General features: G+C 47.1%; 1 protein-coding gene across 2 annotated transcripts in view; it reads left to right on the forward strand.

Moving 5' to 3' along the window:
* LOC110529064 (lysine-specific demethylase phf2) overlaps positions 1-21356 on the forward strand; it is a 157655-nt gene that overhangs the window by 11093 nt on the left and 125206 nt on the right. The gene's annotated exons all lie outside the window — the stretch shown is intronic.

A 21356-nucleotide genomic window follows, 5' to 3' on the forward strand; every position in this document is an offset into this window, starting at 1 on the left:
TTGGCAGGAACTAATGGGGATCCATAATAAACCCCAGGAAGAGTAGCTGCTGCCTTTAGTTCTGTTCCCAGTCAAACAACCAACGATACTGAATTTAGTTCTGTTCCCAGTCAAACAACCAATGATACTGCACTATTCTGGTTCTGTTCCCAGTCAAACAACCAATGATACTGCACTATTCTGGTTCTGTTCCCAGTCAAACAACCAATAATACTGCACAACATATTTTCCTGTGTTTGGTCCGGACTGCGTTTCTCACCTGCAGCGAACCGCACCATGGTATGAATTTAATCGGACCGAGAACAAATTCTTATTTACAATGACGGCTTAGGAACAGTGGCCTTGTTCAGGGGCAGAACAACCATTTTTTTTTTTTACCTTGTCAGCTCGGGGATTCGATCCGCCAACCTTTCGGTTACTGGCCCCACGCTCTAACCACTAGGCTGCCTGCCACCCCAAAAGAGCGTAGAGAGGCTCTATTAAGCGTCATGCAGACATGCCATCACTGTGATGAATGGAACAGTCAGACATGTTGGCCAGCAACCTTCACCTGTCAGAGGCAGCAGCTTTCACAGGCTCATCATGTGTACAAATACAGAAGGTAACTCACTGATACATTTGAAAAGCCAATCGTGAAACAGAATTTATGTAAACTGACATGTTTGAAATGTTCTACTTCCTAGATGCATATAATGTCCAGGGTATAACCAGCCTGATCACTATATAATGTCCAGGGTATAACCAGCCTGATACCATATAATGCCCAGGGTATAACCTAGCCTGATCACCATATAATGTCCAGGGTATAACCAGCCTGATCACCATGTAATGTCCAGGGTATAACCAGCCTGATCACCATATAATGTCCAGGGTGTAACCTAGCCTGATCACCATATAATGTCCAGGGTATAACCTAGCCTGATCACCATATAATGTCCAGGGTATAACCAGCCTGATCACCATATAATGTCCAGGGTATAACCAGCCTGATCACCATATAATGTCCAGGGTATAACCTAGCCTGGTATAACCAGCCTGATCACCATATAATGTCCAGGGTATAACCAGCCTGATCACCATATAATGTCCAGGGTATAACCTAGCCTGATGGAACCAGCCTGATCACCATATAATGTCCAGGGTATAACCAGCCTGATCACCATATAATGTCCAGGGTATAACCTAGCCTGGTGTTACCAGCCTGATCACCATATAATGTCCAGGGTATAACCAGCCTGATGGAACCAGTCTGATCTCCATATAATGTCCAGGGTATAACCTAGCCTGGTGGAACCAGCCTGATCACTGTGTTCACCATAGAATGACCAGGGTATAGCCTAGCCTGGTGGAACCAGCCTGATCACCAAACAATGTCCAGGGTATAACCTAGCCTGGTGGAACCAGCCTGATCACCATATAATGTCTAGGGTATAACCTAGCCTGGTGGGAACCAGCCTGATCACCATACAATGTCCAGGGTATAACCTAGCCTGGTGGAACCAGCCTGATCTCCATATAATGTCCAGGGTTTAACCTAGCCTGGTGGAACCAGCCTGATCACTGTGTTCACCATAGAATGACCAGGGTATAACCTAGCCTGGTGGAACCAGCCTGATCACCATATAATGTCCAGGGTATAACCTAGCCTGGTGGAACCAGCCTGATCACCATATAATGTCCAGGGTATAACCAGCCTGATCACCATATAATGTCCAGGGTATAACCTAGCCTGATGGAACCAGCCTGATCACCATATAATGTCCAGGGTATAACCAGCCTGATCACCATATAATGTCCAGGGTATAACCAGCCTGATCACCATATAATGTCCAGGGTATAACCTAGCCTGGTGGAACCAGCCTGATCACCATATAATGTCCAGGGTATAACCAGCCTGATCACCATGTAATGTCCAGGGTATAACCAGCTTGATCGCCATGTAATGTCCAGGGTATAACCAGCCTGATCACCATATAATGTCCAGGGTATAACCAGCCTGATCACCATATAATGTCCAGGGTATAACCTAGCCTGATGGAACCAGCCTGATGACCATATCATGTCCAGGGTATAACCTAGCCTGATGGAACCAGCCTGATCACCATATAATGTCCAGGGTATAACCAGCCTGATCACCATATAATATCCAGGGTATAACCTAGCCTGGTGTTACCAGCTTGATCACCATATAATGTCCAGGGTATAACCTAGCCTGATGGAACCAGTCTGATCTCCATATAATGTCCAGGGTATAACCTAGCCTGGTGGAACCAGCCTGATCACTGTGTTCACCATAGAATGACCAGGGTATAGCCTAGCCTGGTGGAACCAGCCTGATCACCATATAATGTCCAGGGTATAACCTAGCCTGGTGGAACCAGCCTGATCACCATATAATGTCTAGGGTATAACCTAGCCTGGTGGGAACCAGCCTGATCACCATATAATGTCCAGGGTATAACCTAGCCTGGTGGAACCAGCCTGATCTCCTTATAATGTCCAGGGTATAACCTAGCCTGGTGGAACCAGCCTGATCACTGTGTTCACCATAGAATGACCAGGGTATAACCTAGCCTGGTGGAACCAGCCTGATCACCATATAATGTCCAGGGTATAACCTTGCCTGGTGGAACCAGCCTGATCACCATATAATGTCCAGGGTATAACCAGCCTGATCACCATATAATTTCCAGGGTATAACCAGCCTGATCACTATATAGTGTCCAGGGTATAACCTAGCCTGATGGAACCAGCCTGATCACCATATAATGTCTAGGGTATAACCAGCCTGATCACCATATAATGTCCAGGGTATAACCTAGCCTGATGGAACCAGCCTGATCACCATATAATGTCCAGGGTATAACCAGCCTGATCACCATATAATGTCCAGGGTATAACCTAACCTGATGGAACCAGCCTGATCACCATATAATGTCCAGGATATAACAAGCCTGATCACCATATAATGTCCAGGGTATAACCAGCCTGATCACCATATAATGTCCAGGGTATAACCTAGCCTGATGGAACCAGCCTGATCACCATATAATGTCCAGGGTATAACCAGCCTGATCACCATATAATGTCCAGGGTATAACCAGCCTGATCACCATATAATGTCCAGGGTATAACCAGCCTGATCACCATATAATGTCCAGGGTATAACCTAGCCTGATGGAACCAGCCTGATCACCATATAATGTCCAGGGTATAACCTAGCCTGGTGGGAACCAGCCTGATCACCATATAATGTCCAGGGTATAACCTAGCCTAGTGGAACCAGCCTGATCACCATATAATATCCAAGGTAAAACCTAGCCTGGTGGAACCAGCCTGATCACCATATAATGTCCAGGGTATAACCTAGCCTGATGGAACCAGCCTGATGACCATATCATGTCCATGGTATAACCTAGCCTGATGGAACCAGCCTGATCACCATATAATGTCCAGGGTATAACCAGCCTGATCTCCATATAATGTCCAGGGTATAACCTAGCCTGGTGGAACCAGCCTGATCACTGTGTTCACCATAGAATGACCAGGGTATAGCCTAGCCTGGTGGAACCAGCCTGATCACCATATAATGTCCAGGGTATAACCTAGCCTGGTGGAACCAGCCTGATCACCATATAATGTCTAGGGTATAACCTAGCCTGGTGGGAACCAGCCTGATCACCATATAATGTCCAGGGTATAACCTAGCCTGGTGGAACCAGCCTGATCTCCATATAATGTCCAGGGTATAACCAGCCTGATGGAACCAGTCTGATCTCCATATAATGTCCAGGGTATAACCTAGCCTGGTGGAACCAGCCTGATCACCATATAATGTCCAGGGTATAACCTAGCCTGATGGAACCAGCCTGATCACCATATAATGTCCAGGGTATAACCTAGCCTGGTGGGAACCAGCCTGATCACCATATAATGTCCAGGGTATAACCTAGCCTAGTGGAACCAGCCTGATCACCATATAATATCCAAGGTAAAACCTAGCGTGGTGGAACCAGCCTGATCACCATATAATGTCCAGGGTATAACCTAGCCTGATGGAACCAGCCTGATGACCATATCATGTCCATGGTATAACCTAGCCTGATGGAACCAGCCTGATCACCATATAATGTCCAGGGTATAACCAGCCTGATCTCCATATAATGTCCAGGGTATAACCTAGCCTGGTGGAACCAGCCTGATCACTGTGTTCACCATAGAATGACCAGGGTATAGCCTAGCCTGGTGGAACCAGCCTGATCACCATATAATGTCCAGGGTATAACCTAGCCTGGTGGAACCAGCCTGATCACCATATAATGTCTAGGGTATAACCTAGCCTGGTGGGAACCAGCCTGATCACCATATAATGTCCAGGGTATAACCTAGCCTGGTGGAACCAGCCTGATCTCCATATAATGTCCAGGGTATAACCAGCCTGATGGAACCAGTCTGATCTCCATATAATGTCCAGGGTATAACCTAGCCTGGTGGAACCAGCCTGATCACCATATAATGTCCAGGGTATAACCTAGCCTGGTGGAACCAGCCTGATCACTGTGTTCACCATAGAATGACCAGGGTATAACCTAGCCTGGTGGGTCCAGCCTGATCACCATATAATGTCCAGGGTATAACCAGCCTGATCACCATATAATGTCCAGGGTATAACCTAGCCTGATGGAACCAGCCTGATCACCATATAATGTCCAGGGTATAACCAGCCTGATCACCATATGATGTCCAGGGTATAAGCTAGCCTGGTGTTACCAGCCTGATCACCATATAATGTCCAGGCCAGGGTATAACCTAGCCTGATGAAACCAGTCTGATCTCCATATAATGTCCAGGGTATAACCTAGCCTGGTGGAACCAGCCTGATCGCTGTGTTCACCATAGAATGACCAGGGTATAGCTTAGCCTGGTGGAACCAGCCTGATCACCATATAATGTCCAGGGTATAACCTAGCCTGGTGGAACCAGCCTGATCACCATATAATGTCTAGGGTATAACCTAGCCTGGTGGGAACCAGCCTGATCACCATATAATGTCCAGGGTATAACCTAGCCTGGTGGAACCAGCCTGATCTCCATATAATGTCCAGGGTATAACCGGCCTGGTGGAACCAGCCTGATCACTGTGTTCACCATAGAATGACCAGGGTATAACCTAGCCTGGTGGGTCCAGCCTGATCACCATATAATGTCCAGGGTATAACCAGCCTGATCACCATATAATGTCCAGGGTATAACCTAGCCTGATGGAACCAGCCTGATCACCATATAATGTCCAGGGTATAACCAGCCTGATCACCATATGATGTCCAGGGTATAAGCTAGCCTGGTGTTACCAGCCTGATCACCATATAATGTCCAGGCCAGGGTATAACCTAGCCTGATGAAACCAGTCTGATCTCCATATAATGTCCAGGGTATAACCTAGCCTGGTGGAACCAGCCTGATCGCTGTGTTCACCATAGAATGACCAGGGTATAGCTTAGCCTGGTGGAACCAGCCTGATCACCATATAATGTCCAGGGTATAACCTAGCCTGGTGGAACCAGCCTGATCACCATATAATGTCTAGGGTATAACCTAGCCTGGTGGGAACCAGCCTGATCACCATATAATGTCCAGGGTATAACCTAGCCTGGTGGAACCAGCCTGATCTCCATATAATGTCCAGGGTATAACCGGCCTGGTGGAACCAGCCTGATCACTGTGTTCACCATAGAATCACCAGGGTATAGCTTAGCCTGGTGGAACCAGCCTGATCAACATATAATGTCCAGGGTATAACCTAGCCTGGTGGAACCAGCCTGATCACCATATAATGTCTAGGGTATAACCTAGCCTGGTGGGAACCAGCCTGATCACCATATAATGTCCAGGGTATAACCTAGCCTGGTGGAACCAGCCTGATCTCCATATAATGTCCAGGGTATAACCTAGCCTGATGGAACCAGCCTGATCACCATATAATGTCCAGGGTATAACCAGCCTGATCACCATATGATGTCCAGGGTATAAGCTAGCCTGGTGTTACCAGCCTGATCACCATATAATGTCCAGGGTATAACCTAGCCTGATGGAACCAGTCTGATCTCCATATAATGTCCAGGGTATAACCTAGCCTGGTGGAACCAGCCTGATCACTGTGTTCACCATAGAATGACCAGGGTATATCTTAGCCTGGTGGAACCAGCCTGATCACCATATAATGTCCAGGGTATAACCTAGCCTGGTGGAACCAGCCTGATCACCATATAATGTCTAGGGTATAACCTAGCCTGGTGGGAACCAGCCTGATCACCATATAATGTCCAGGGTATAACCTAGCCTGGTGGAACCAGCCTGATCTCCATATAATGTCCAGGGTATAACCTAGCCTGGTGGAACCAGCCTGATCACCATATAATGTCCAGGGTATAACCTAGCCTGGTGGAACCAGCCTGATCACCATATAATGTCCAGGGTATAACCAGCCTGATCACCATGTAATGTCCAGGGTATAACCAGCCTGATCACCAAATAATGTCCAGGGTATAACCAGCCTGATCACCATATAATGTCCAGGGTATAACCAGCCTGATCACCATATAATGTCCAGGGTATAACCTAGCCTGGTGGAACCAGCCTGATCACCATATAATGTCTAGGGTATAACCTAGCCTGGTGGGAACCAGCCTGATCACCATATAATGTCCAGGGTATAACCTAGCCTGGTGGAACCAGCCTGATCTCCATATAATGTCCAGGGTATAACCAGCCTGATGGAACCAGTCTGATCTCCATATAATGTCCAGGGTATAACCTAGCCTGGTGGAACCAGCCTGATCACCATATAATGTCCAGGGTATAACCTAGCCTGGTGGAACCAGCCTGATCACTGTGTTCACCATAGAATGACCAGGGTATAACCTAGCCTGGTGGGTCCAGCCTGATCACCATATAATGTCCAGGGTATAACCAGCCTGATCACCATATAATGTCCAGGGTATAACCTAGCCTGATGGAACCAGCCTGATCACCATATAATGTCCAGGGTATAACCAGCCTGATCACCATATGATGTCCAGGGTATAAGCTAGCCTGGTGTTACCAGCCTGATCACCATATAATGTCCAGGCCAGGGTATAACCTAGCCTGATGAAACCAGTCTGATCTCCATATAATGTCCAGGGTATAACCTAGCCTGGTGGAACCAGCCTGATCGCTGTGTTCACCATAGAATGACCAGGGTATAGCTTAGCCTGGTGGAACCAGCCTGATCACCATATAATGTCCAGGGTATAACCTAGCCTGGTGGAACCAGCCTGATCACCATATAATGTCTAGGGTATAACCTAGCCTGGTGGGAACCAGCCTGATCACCATATAATGTCCAGGGTATAACCTAGCCTGGTGGAACCAGCCTGATCTCCATATAATGTCCAGGGTATAACCGGCCTGGTGGAACCAGCCTGATCACTGTGTTCACCATAGAATGACCAGGGTATAACCTAGCCTGGTGGGTCCAGCCTGATCACCATATAATGTCCAGGGTATAACCAGCCTGATCACCATATAATGTCCAGGGTATAACCTAGCCTGATGGAACCAGCCTGATCACCATATAATGTCCAGGGTATAACCAGCCTGATCACCATATGATGTCCAGGGTATAAGCTAGCCTGGTGTTACCAGCCTGATCACCATATAATGTCCAGGCCAGGGTATAACCTAGCCTGATGAAACCAGTCTGATCTCCATATAATGTCCAGGGTATAACCTAGCCTGGTGGAACCAGCCTGATCGCTGTGTTCACCATAGAATGACCAGGGTATAGCTTAGCCTGGTGGAACCAGCCTGATCACCATATAATGTCCAGGGTATAACCTAGCCTGGTGGAACCAGCCTGATCACCATATAATGTCTAGGGTATAACCTAGCCTGGTGGGAACCAGCCTGATCACCATATAATGTCCAGGGTATAACCTAGCCTGGTGGAACCAGCCTGATCTCCATATAATGTCCAGGGTATAACCGGCCTGGTGGAACCAGCCTGATCACTGTGTTCACCATAGAATCACCAGGGTATAGCTTAGCCTGGTGGAACCAGCCTGATCAACATATAATGTCCAGGGTATAACCTAGCCTGGTGGAACCAGCCTGATCACCATATAATGTCTAGGGTATAACCTAGCCTGGTGGGAACCAGCCTGATCACCATATAATGTCCAGGGTATAACCTAGCCTGGTGGAACCAGCCTGATCTCCATATAATGTCCAGGGTATAACCTAGCCTGATGGAACCAGCCTGATCACCATATAATGTCCAGGGTATAACCAGCCTGATCACCATATGATGTCCAGGGTATAAGCTAGCCTGGTGTTACCAGCCTGATCACCATATAATGTCCAGGGTATAACCTAGCCTGATGGAACCAGTCTGATCTCCATATAATGTCCAGGGTATAACCTAGCCTGGTGGAACCAGCCTGATCACTGTGTTCACCATAGAATGACCAGGGTATAGCTTAGCCTGGTGGAACCAGCCTGATCACCATATAATGTCCAGGGTATAACCTAGCCTGGTGGAACCAGCCTGATCACCATATAATGTCTAGGGTATAACCTAGCCTGGTGGGAACCAGCCTGATCACCATATAATGTCCAGGGTATAACCTAGCCTGGTGGAACCAGCCTGATCTCCATATAATGTCCAGGGTATAACCTAGCCTGGTGGAACCAGCCTGATCACCATATAATGTCCAGGGTATAACCTAGCCTGGTGGAACCAGCCTGATCACCATATAATGTCCAGGGTATAACCAGCCTGATCACCATGTAATGTCCAGGGTATAACCAGCCTGATCACCAAATAATGTCCAGGGTATAACCAGCCTGATCACCATATAATGTCCAGGGTATAACCAGCCTGATCACCATATAATGTCCAGGGTATAACCTAGCCTGATGGAACCAGCCTGATGACCATATCATGTCCAGGGTATAACCTAGCCTGATGGAACCAGCCTGATCGCCATATAATGTCCAGGGTATAACCAGCCTGATCACCATATAATGTCCAGGGTATAACCTAGCCTGGTGTTACCAGCTTGATCACCATATAATGTCCAGGGTATAACCTAGCCTGATGGAACCAGTCTGATCTCCATATAATGTCCAGGGTATAACCTAGCCTGGTGGAACCAGCCTTATCACTGTGTTCACCATAGAATGACCAGGGTATAGCTTAGCCTGGTGGAACCAGCCTGATCACCATATAATGTCCAGGGTATAACCTAGCCTGGTGGAACCAGCCTGATCACCATATAATGTCTAGGGTATAACCTAGCCTGGTGGGAACCAGCCTCATCACCTTATAATGTCCAGGGTATAACCTAGCCTGGTGGAACCAGCCTGATCTCCATATAATGTCCAGGGTATAACCTAGCCTGGTGGAACCAGCCTGATCACCATATAATGTCCAGGGTATAACCTAGCCTGGTGGAACCAGCCTGATCACCATATAATGTCCAGGGTATAACCAGCCTGATCACCATGTAATGTCCAGGGTATAACCAGCCTGATCACCAAATAATGTCCAGGGTATAACCAGCCTGATCACCATATAATGTCCAGGGTATAACCAGCCTGATCACCATATAATGTCCAGGGTATAACCAGCCTGATCACCATATGATGGCCAGGGTATAAGCTAGCCTGGTGTTACCAGCCTGATCACCATATAATGTCCAGGCCAGGGTATAACCTAGCCTGATGAAACCAGTCTGATCTCCATATAATGTCCAGGGTATAACCTAGCCTGGTGGAACCAGCCTGATCGCTGTGTTCACCATAGAATGACCAGGGTATAGCTTAGCCTGGTGGAACCAGCCTGATCACCATATAATGTCCAGGGTATAACCTAGCCTGGTGGAACCAGCCTGATCTCCATATAATGTCCAGGGTATAACCTAGCCTGGTGGAACCAGCCTGATCACCATATAATGTCCAGGGTATAACCTAGCCTGGTGGAACCAGCCTGATCACCATATAATGTCTAGGGTATAACCTAGCCTGGTGGGAACCAGCCTCATCACCTTATAATGTCCAGGGTATAACCTAGCCTGGTGGAACCAGCCTGATCTCCATATAATGTCCAGGGTATAACCTAGCCTGGTGGAACCAGCCTGATCACCATATAATGTCCAGGGTATAACCTAGCCTGGTGGAACCAGCCTGATCACCATATAATGTCCAGGGTATAACCAGCCTGATCACCATGTAATGTCCAGGGTATAACCAGCCTGATCACCAAATAATGTCCAGGGTATAACCAGCCTGATCACCATATAATGTCCAGGGTATAACCAGCCTGATCACCATATAATGTCCAGGGTATAACCTAGCCTGATGGAACCAGCCTGATGACCATATCATGTCCAGGGTATAACCTAGCCTGATGGAACCAGCCTGATCGCCATATAATGTCCAGGGTATAACCAGCCTGATCACCATATAATGTCCAGGGTATAACCTAGCCTGGTGTTACCAGCTTGATCACCATATAATGTCCAGGGTATAACCTAGCCTGATGGAACCAGTCTGATCTCCATATAATGTCCAGGGTATAACCTAGCCTGGTGGAACCAGCCTTATCACTGTGTTCACCATAGAATGACCAGGGTATAGCTTAGCCTGGTGGAACCAGCCTGATCACCATATAATGTCCAGGGTATAACCTAGCCTGGTGGAACCAGCCTGATCACCATATAATGTCTAGGGTATAACCTAGCCTGGTGGGAACCAGCCTGATCACCTTATAATGTCCAGGGTATAACCTAGCCTGGTGGAACCAGCCTGATCTCCATATAATGTCCAGGGTATAACCTAGCCTGGTTGAACCAGCCTGATCACTGTGTTCACCATAGAATGACCAGGGTATAACCTAGCCTGGTGGAACCAGCCTGATCACCATATAATGTCCAGGGTATAACCTAGCCTGGTGGAACCAGCCTGATCACCATATAATGTCCAGGGTATAACCAGCCTGATCACCATATAATGTCCAGGGTATAACTAGCCTGATCACCATATAATGTCCAGGGTATAACCTAGCCTGATGGAACCAGCCTGATCACCATATAATGTCTAGGGTATAACCAGCCTGATCACCATATAATGTCCAGGGTATGACCTAGCCTGATGGAACCAGCCTGATCACCATATAATTTCAGGGTATAACCAGCCTGATCACCATATAATGTCCAGGGTATAACCAGCCTGATCACCATATAATGTCCAGGGTATAACCTAGCCTGATGGAACCAGCCTGATCACCATATAATGTCCAGGGTATAACCAGCCTGATCACCATATAATGTCCAGGGTATAACCAGCCTGATCACCATATAATGTCCAGGGTATAACCAGCCTGATCACCATATAATGTCCAGGGTATAACCTAGCCTGGTGGAACCAGCCTGATCACCATATAATGTCCAGGGTAAAACCTAGCCTGGTGGAACCAGCCTGATCACCATATAATGTCCAGGGTATAACCTAGCCTGGTGGAACCAGCCTGATCACCATATAATGTCCAGGGTATAACCTAACCTGATGGAACCAGCCTGATCACCATATAATGTCCAGGGTATAACCTAGCCTGGTGGAACCAGCCTGATCACCATATAATGTCCAGGGTAAAACCTAGCCTGGTGGAACCAGCCTGATCACCATATAATGTCTAGGGTATAACCTAGCCTGATGGAACCAGCCTGATCACCATATAACGTCCAGGGTATAACCTAGCCTGATGGAACCAGCCTGATGACCATATCATGTCCAGGGTATAACCTAGCCTGATGGAACCAGCCTGATCACCATATAATGTCCAGGGTATAACCTAGCCTGATCACCATATAATGTATAGGGTATAACCTAGCCTGGTGGGAACCAGCCTGATCACCTTATAATGTCCAGGGTATAACCTAGCCTGGTGGAACCAGCCTGATCTCCATATAATGTCCAGGGTATAACCTAGCCTGGTTGAACCAGCCTGATCACTGTGTTCACCATAGAATGACCAGGGTATAACCTAGCCTGATCACCATATAATGTATAGGGTATAACCTAGCCTGGTGGGAACCAGCCTGATCACCTTATAATGTCCAGGGTATAACCTAGCCTGGTGGAACCAGCCTGATCACCATATAATGTCCAGGGTATAACCTAGCCTGGTGGAACCAGCCTGATCACCATATAATGTCCAGGGTATAACCAGCCTGATCACCATATAATGTCCAGGGTATAACTAGCCTGATCACCATATAATGTCCAGGGTATAACCTAGCCTGATGGAACCAGCCTGATCACCATATAATGTCTAGGGTATAACCAGCCTGATCACCATATAATGTCCAGGGTATGACCTAGCCTGATGGAACCAGCCTGATCACCATATAATTTCAGGGTATAACCAGCCTGATCACCATATAATGTCCAGGGTATAACCAGCCTGATCACCATATAATGTCCAGGGTATAACCTAGCCTGATGGAACCAGCCTGATCACCATATAATGTCCAGGGTATAACCAGCCTGATCACCATATAATGTCCAGGGTATAACCAGCCTGATCACCATATAATGTCCAGGGTATAACCAGCCTGATCACCATATAATGTCCAGGGTATAACCTAGCCTGGTGGAACCAGCCTGATCACCATATAATGTCCAGGGTAAAACCTAGCCTGGTGGAACCAGCCTGATCACCATATAATGTCCAGGGTATAACCTAGCCTGGTGGAACCAGCCTGATCACCATATAATGTCCAGTGTATAACCTAACCTGATGGAACCAGCCTGATCACCATATAATGTCCAGGGTATAACCTAGCCTGGTGGAACCAGCCTGATCACCATATAATGTCCAGGGTAAAACCTAGCCTGGTGGAACCAGCCTGATCACCATATAATGTCTAGGGTATAACCTAGCCTGATGGAACCAGCCTGATCACCATATAACGTCCAGGGTATAACCTAGCCTGATGGAACCAGCCTGATGACCATATCATGTCCAGGGTATAACCTAGCCTGATGGAACCAGCCTGATCACCATATAATGTCCAGGGTATAACCTAACCTGATGGAACCAGCCTGATCACCATATAATGTCCAGGGTATAACCTAGCCTGGTGGAACCAGCCTGATCACCATATAATGTCCAGGGTAAAACCTAGCCTGGTGGAACCAGCCTGATCACCATATAATGTCTAGGGTATAACCTAGCCTGATGGAACCAGCCTGATCACCATATAACGTCCAGGGTATAACCTAGCCTGATGGAACCAGCCTGATGACCATATCATGTCCAGGGTATAACCTAGCCTGATGGAACCAGCCTGATCACCATATAATGTCCAGGGTATAACCTAGCCTGATCACCATATAATGTATAGGGTATAACCTAGCCTGGTGGGAACCAGCCTGATCACCTTATAATGTCCAGGGTATAACCTAGCCTGGTGGAACCAGCCTGATCTCCATATAATGTCCAGGGTATAACCTAGCCTGGTTGAACCAGCCTGATCACTGTGTTCACCATAGAATGACCAGGGTATAACCTAGCCTGGTGGAACCAGCCTGATCACCATATAATGTCCAGGGTATAACCTAGCCTGGTGGAACCAGCCTGATCACCATATAATGTCCAGGGTATAACCAGCCTGATCACCATATAATGTCCAGGGTATAACTAGCCTGATCACCATATAATGTCCAGGGTATAACCTAGCCTGATGGAACCAGCCTGATCACCATATAATGTCTAGGGTATAACCAGCCTGATCACCATATAATGTCCAGGGTATGACCTAGCCTGATGGAACCAGCCTGATCACCATATAATTTCAGGGTATAACCAGCCTGATCACCATATAATGTCCAGGGTATAACCAGCCTGATCACCATATAATGTCCAGGGTATAACCTAGCCTGATGGAACCAGCCTGATCACCATATAATGTCCAGGGTATAACCAGCCTGATCACCATATAATGTCCAGGGTATAACCAGCCTGATCACCATATAATGTCCAGGGTATAACCAGCCTGATCACCATATAATGTCCAGGGTATAACCTAGCCTGGTGGAACCAGCCTGATCACCATATAATGTCCAGGGTAAAACCTAGCCTGGTGGAACCAGCCTGATCACCATATAATGTCCAGGGTATAACCTAGCCTGGTGGAACCAGCCTGATCACCATATAATGTCCAGTGTATAACCTAACCTGATGGAACCAGCCTGATCACCATATAATGTCCAGGGTATAACCTAGCCTGGTGGAACCAGCCTGATCACCATATAATGTCCAGGGTAAAACCTAGCCTGGTGGAACCAGCCTGATCACCATATAATGTCTAGGGTATAACCTAGCCTGATGGAACCAGCCTGATCACCATATAACGTCCAGGGTATAACCTAGCCTGATGGAACCAGCCTGATGACCATATCATGTCCAGGGTATAACCTAGCCTGGTGGAACCAGCCTGATCACTTTGTTCACCATAGAATGACCAGGGTATGGCCTAGCCTGGTGGAACCAGCCTGATCACCATATAATGTCCAGGGTATAACCTAGCCTGGTGGAACCAGCCTGATCACCATATAATGTCTAGGGTATAACCTAGCCTGGTGGGAACCAGCCTGATCACCATATAATGTCCAGGGTATAACATAGCCTGGTGGAACCAGCCTGATCTCCATATAATGTCCAGGGTATAACCTAGCCTGGTGGAACCAGCCTGATCACTGTGTTCACCATAGAATGACCAGGGTATAACCTAGCCTGGTGGAACCAGCCTGATCACCATATAATGTCCAGGGTATAACCAGCCTGATCACCATATAATGTCCAGGGTATAACCTAGCCTGATGGAACCAGCCTGATCACCATATAATGTCTAGGGTATAACCAGCCTGATCACCATATAATGTCCAGGGTATAACCTAGCCTGATGGAACCAGCCTGATCACCATATAATGTCCAGGGTATAACCAGCCTGATCACCATATAATGTCCAGGGTATAACCTAGCCTGATGGAACCAGCCTGATCACCATATAATGTCCAGGGTATAACCAGCCTGATCACCATATAATGTCCAGGGTATAACCAGCCTGATCACCATATAATGTCCAGGGTATAACCAGCCTGATCACCATATAATGTCCAGGGTATAACCTAGCCTGATGGAACCAGCCTGATCACCATATAATGTCCAGGGTATAACCTAGCCTGGTGGGAACCAGCCTGATCACCATATAATGTCCAGGGTATAACCTAACCTGATGGAACCAGCCTGATCACCATATAATGTCCAGGGTATAAACTAGCCTGGTGGAACCAGCCTGATCACCATATAATGTCCAGGGTAAAACCTAGCCTGGTGGAACCAGCCTGATCACCATATAATGTCCAGGGTATAACCTAGCCTGGTGGAACCAGCCTGATCACCATATAATGTCTAGGGTATAACCTAGCCTGGTGGAACCATCCTGATCACCATATAATGTCTAGGGTATAACCTAGCCTGATGGGAACCAGCCTGATGACCATATAATGTCCAGGGTATAACCTAGCCTGGTGGAACCAGCCTGATCACCATATAATGTCCAGTGTATAACCTAGCCTGGTGGAACCAGCCTGATAACCATATAATGTCCAGGGTATAACCTAGCCTGGTAGAACTAATCAACATTCTATTTGATTTCCCATTTGATGATATCAGAAGTGAAATAGAAAGGCTAATGCAGCGATCCGGTTGGTTCCACCAGGCTAATCATTACCACCATAGATAATGAAATCAGTACTCCGTGTGTTTGTGACCGACCAGTATATTTGATGAAGTTCAGACAGGCTTGATACTGATGTCTCTGAATGGAGAGAGACCTGGCACTCTGATAGACACGCTTGATACTGATGTCTCTGAATGGAGAGAGACCTGGCACTCTGATAGACAGGCTTGATACTGATGTCTCTGAATGGACAGAGACCAGACAGACAGATACTGATGTCTCTGAATGGAGAGAGACCAGAAAGACAGATGCTGATGTCTCTGAATGGAGAGAGACCAGACAGACAGATACTGATGTCTCTGAATGGAGAGAGACCTGGCACTCTGACAGACAGACAGATACTGATGTCTCTGATTGGACAGAGACCAAACAGACAGATACTGATGTCTCTGAATGGACAGAGACCAGACAGACAGCTGCTGATGTCTCTGAACGGACAGAGACCTGGCACTCTGACAGACATACAGATACTGATGTCTCTGATTGGACAGAGACCTGGCACTCTGACAGACAGACAGATACTGATGTCTCTGATTGGACAGAGACCAAACAGACAGATACTGATGTCTCTGAATGGACAGAGACCAGACAGACAGCTGCTGATGTCTCTGAACGGACAGAGACCTGGCACTCTGACAGACAGACAGATACTGATGTCTCTGATTGGACAGAGACCTGGCACTCTGACAGACATACAGATACTGATGTCTCTGATTGGACAGAGACCTGGCACTCTGACAGACATACAGATACTGATGTCTCTGATTGGACAGAGACCTGGCACTCTGACAGACATACAGATACTGATGTCTCTGATTGGACAGAGACCTGGCACTCTGACAGACAGACAGATACTGATGTCTCTGATTGGACAGAGACCAAACAGACAGATACTGATGTCTCTGAATGGACAGAGACCAGACAGACAGCTGCTGATGTCTCTGAACGGACAGAGACCTGGCACTCTGACAGACAGACAGATACTGATGTCTCTGATTGGACAGAGACCTGGCACTCTGACAGACATACAGATACTGATGTCTCTGATTGGACAGAGACCTGGCACTCTGACAGACATACAGATACTGATGTCTCTGATTGGACAGAGACCTGGCACTCTGACAGACATACAGATACTGATGTCTCTGATTGGACAGAGACCTGGCACTCTGACAGACATACAGATACTGATGTCTCTGAACGGACAGAGACCTGGCACTCTGACAGACATACAGATACTGATGTCTCTGATTGGACAGAGACCTGGCACTCTGACAGACATACAGATACTGATGTCTCTGATTGGACAGAGACCTGGCACTCTGATAGACAGACAGATACTGATGTCTCTGATTGGACAGAGACCTGGCACTCTGACAGACATACAGATACTGATGTCTCTGATTGGACAGAGACCTGGCACTCTGACAGACATACAGATACTGATGTCTCTGATTGGACAGAGACCTGGCACTCTGATAGACAGACAGATACTGATGTCTCTGAACGGACAGAGACCTGGCACTCTGATAGACAGACAGATACTGATGTCTCTGAACGGACAGAGACCTGGCACTCTGATAGACAGACAGATACTGATGTCTCTGAACGGACAGAGACCTGGCACTCTGATAGACAGACAGATACTGATGTCTCTGATTGGACAGAGACCTGGCACTCAGCATTAAAATGTTACTTGACACAACTTTTACTTGTTGTCTTTTTTTCTTTTTGAATGAATTGGTATTAGTCTATATGGGGAGGGAGAACCCCTGTGTGTTCTGGACCAGGATCAGGTATTAGTCTATATGGGGAGGGAGAACCCCTGTGTGTTCTGGACCAGGATCAGGTATTAGTCAATATGGGGAGGGAGAACCCCTGTGTGTTCTGGACCAGGATCAGGTATTAGTCTATATGGGGAGGGAGAACCCCTGTGTGTTCTGGACCAGGATCAGGTATTAGTCTATATGGGGAGGGAGAACCCCTGTGTGTTCTGGACCAGGATCAGGTATTAGTCTATATGGGGAGGGAGAACCCCTGTGTGTTCTGGACCAGGATCAGGTATTAGTCAATATGGGGAGGGAGAACCCCTGTGTGTTCTGGACCAGGATCAGGTATTAGTCTATATGGGGAGGGAGAACCCCTGTGTGTTCTGGACCAGGATCAGGTATTAGTCAATATGGGGAGGGAGAACCCCTGTGTGTTCTGGACCAGGATCAGGTATTAGTCTATATGGGGAGGGAGAACCCCTGTGTGTTCTGGACCAGGATCAGGTATTAGTCAATATGGGGAGGGAGAACCCCTGTGTGTTCTGGACCAGGATCAGGTATTAGTCAATATGGGGAGGGAGAACCCCTGTGTGTTCTGGACCAGGATCAGGTATTAGTCAATATGGGGAGGGAGAACCCCTGTGTGTTCTGGACCAGGATCAGGTATTAGTCAATATGGGGAGGGAGAACCCCTGTGTGTTCTGGACCAGGATCAGGTATTAGTCAATATGGGGAGGGAGAACCCCTGTGTGTTCTGGACCAGGATCCGGTATTAGTCTATATGGGGAGGGAGAACCCCTGTGTGTTCTGGACCAGGATCAGGTATTAGTCTATATGGGGAGGGAGAACCCCTGTTTGTTCTGGACCAGGATCAGGTATTAGTCTATATGGGGAGGGAGAACCCCTGTGTGTTCTGGACCAGGATCAGGTATTAGTCAATATGGGGAGGGAGAACCCCTGTGTGTTCTGGACCAGGATCAGGTATTAGTCTATATGGGGAGGGAGAACCCCTGTGTGTTCTGGACCAGGATCAGGTATTAGTCAATATGGGGAGGGAGAACCCCTGTGTGTTCTGGACCAGGATCAGGTATTAGTCTATATGGGGAGGGAGAACCCCTGTGTGTTCTGGACCAGGATCAGGTATTAGTCTATATGGGGAGGGAGAACCCCTGTGTGTTCTGGACCAGGATCAGGTATTAGTCTATATGGGGAGGGAGAACCCCTGTGTGTTCTGGACCAGGATCAGGTATTAGTCTATATGGGGAGGGAGAACCCCTGTGTGTTCTGGACCAGGATCAGGTATTAGTCAATATGGGGAGGGAGAACCCCTGTGTGTTCTGGACCAGGATCAGGTATTAGTCAATATGGGGAGGGAGAACCCCTGTGTGTTCTGGACCAGGATCAGGTATTAGTCTATATGGGAGGGAGAACCCCTGTGTGTTCTGGACCAGGATCAGGTATTAGTCTATATGGGAGGGAGAACCCCTGTGTGTTCTGGACCAGGATCAGGTATTAGTCTATATGGGAGGGAGAATCCCTGTGTGTTCTGGACCAGGATCAGGTATTAGTCTATATGGGGAGGGAGAACCCCTGTGTGTTCTGGACCAGGATCAGGTATTAGTCTATATGGGGAGGGAGAACCCCTGTGTGTTCTGGACCAGGATCAGGTATTAGTCAATATGGGGAGGGAGAACCCCTGTGTGTTCTGGACCAGGATCAGGTATTAGTCAATATGGGGAGGGAGAACCCCTGTGTGTTCTGGACCAGGATCATGTATTAGTCTATATGGGAGGGAGAACCCCTGTGTGTTCTGGACCAGGATCAGGTATTAGTCTATATGGGAGGGAGAACCCCTGTGTGTTCTGGACCAGGATCAGGTATTAGTCTATATGGGAGGGAGAATCCCTGTGTGTTCTGGACCAGGATCAGGTATTAGTCTATATGGGGAGGGAGAACCCCTGTGTGTTCTGGACCAGGATCAGGTATTAGTCTATATGGGAGGGAGAACCCCTGTGTGTTCTGGATCAGGTATTAGTCTATATGGGGAGGGAGAACCCCTGTGTGTTCTGGACCAGGATCAGGTATTAGTCAATATGGGGAGGGAGAACCCCTGTGTGTTCTGGACCAGGATCAGGTATTAGTCTATATGGGGAGGGAGAACCCCTGTGTGTTCTGGACCAGGATCAGGTATTAGTCTATATGGGGAGGGAGAACCCCTGTGTGTTCTGGACCAGGATCAGGTATTAGTCAATATGGGGAGGGAGAACCCCTGTGTGTTCTCGACCAGGATCAGGTATTAGTCAATATTGGGAGGGAGAATCCCTGACATGTTACCATGGTAGCCCCATTACCACCAGACAGGATGGTATGACCACTCTGACATGTTACCATGGTAACCCCATTACCACCAGACACGAAGGTATGACCACTCTGACATGTTACCATGGTAACCCCATTACCACCAGACAGGAAGGTATGACCACTCTGACATGTTACCATGGTAGCCCCATTACCACCAGACACGAAGGTATGACCACTCTGACATGTTACCATGGTAACCCCATTACCACCAGACAGGAAGGTATGACCACTCTGACATGTTACCATGGTAGCCCCATTACCACACAGGATGTTATGACCACTCTGACCAAGGTTTTGATCTGTATTGGCTAGGGATGAATGATGAAAGGTGCACAATGTTATATTAATAGAGCACTGCTTCTATGGTGTTACAGTATCTCCCACATTGTTACAGCCTGCATTTAAAATGGGTTGAATTTAGTTTTGTTGTCCTACACACAATTCCACTTTCACATTATGGGGTATTATGTTTTTAGAAATGTTTACACATTCATAAATAATGAAAAGCTGAAATGTCTTTAGTCAGTAAGTATTCAAGCCCTTTATGACAAGCCTAAAAACGTTGCATGGAATCGCTCTCTGTGCAATAATAGTGTTTAACATGATTTTTTAAGTGAATACCTCATCGCTGTTCCCAACACATACAATGAGTTGAATTTCAAATAGATTCAACCACAAAGACCAGGGAGGTTTTCCAATGCCTCACAAAGAAGGGCTACGATTGGTAGATGGGTAACAATAAAAAAAGCAGACATTGAATATGCCTTTGAGCATGATGAGGTTATTAATTACACTTTGGATGGTGTATCATTACACCTAGTCACTACAAAGATACAGGCGTCCTTCCTAACGTAGTTGCTGGAGAGGAAGGAAACTGCTCAGGAATTTCACCATGAGGCCAATGGTTGTGGTAGGAGAAAACTGAGTTACTCCACAATATTAACCTAAATGACAGAGTGAAAAGATGGAAGCCTGTACAGAGTACAAATATTCCAAAACATGAATCTTGTTTGCAATAAGACATTAAAGTAAAACTGCATAAAATAGGGCCAAGAAGTGAACTTTATGTTCTGAATAAATAGCGTTATGTTTGGGGCAAACACAACACATCACCAAGTACCACTCTTCATATTTTCATGCATGGCGGTGGCTGCATCATGTTATGGGTATAATCGTCGTTGGCAAGAACTAGGGAGTTGTTAAGGATAAAAAGAAACGGCATAGAGCTAAGCACAGGCAAAATCCTAGAGGAAAACCTGGTTCAGTCTGCTTTCCAACAGACACCGGGAGACAAATCCACCTTTCAGCAGGACAATAACTTAAAACACAGGGCCAAATCTACACTGGAGTAGTTTACCAAGAAGACAGTTTTGACTTA

Source organism: Oncorhynchus mykiss, chromosome 7 (genome assembly GCF_057628025.1).
Source record: "Oncorhynchus mykiss isolate SJ-2025 chromosome 7, ASM5762802v1, whole genome shotgun sequence".
Taxonomy (NCBI): Eukaryota; Metazoa; Chordata; class Actinopteri; order Salmoniformes; family Salmonidae; genus Oncorhynchus; species Oncorhynchus mykiss.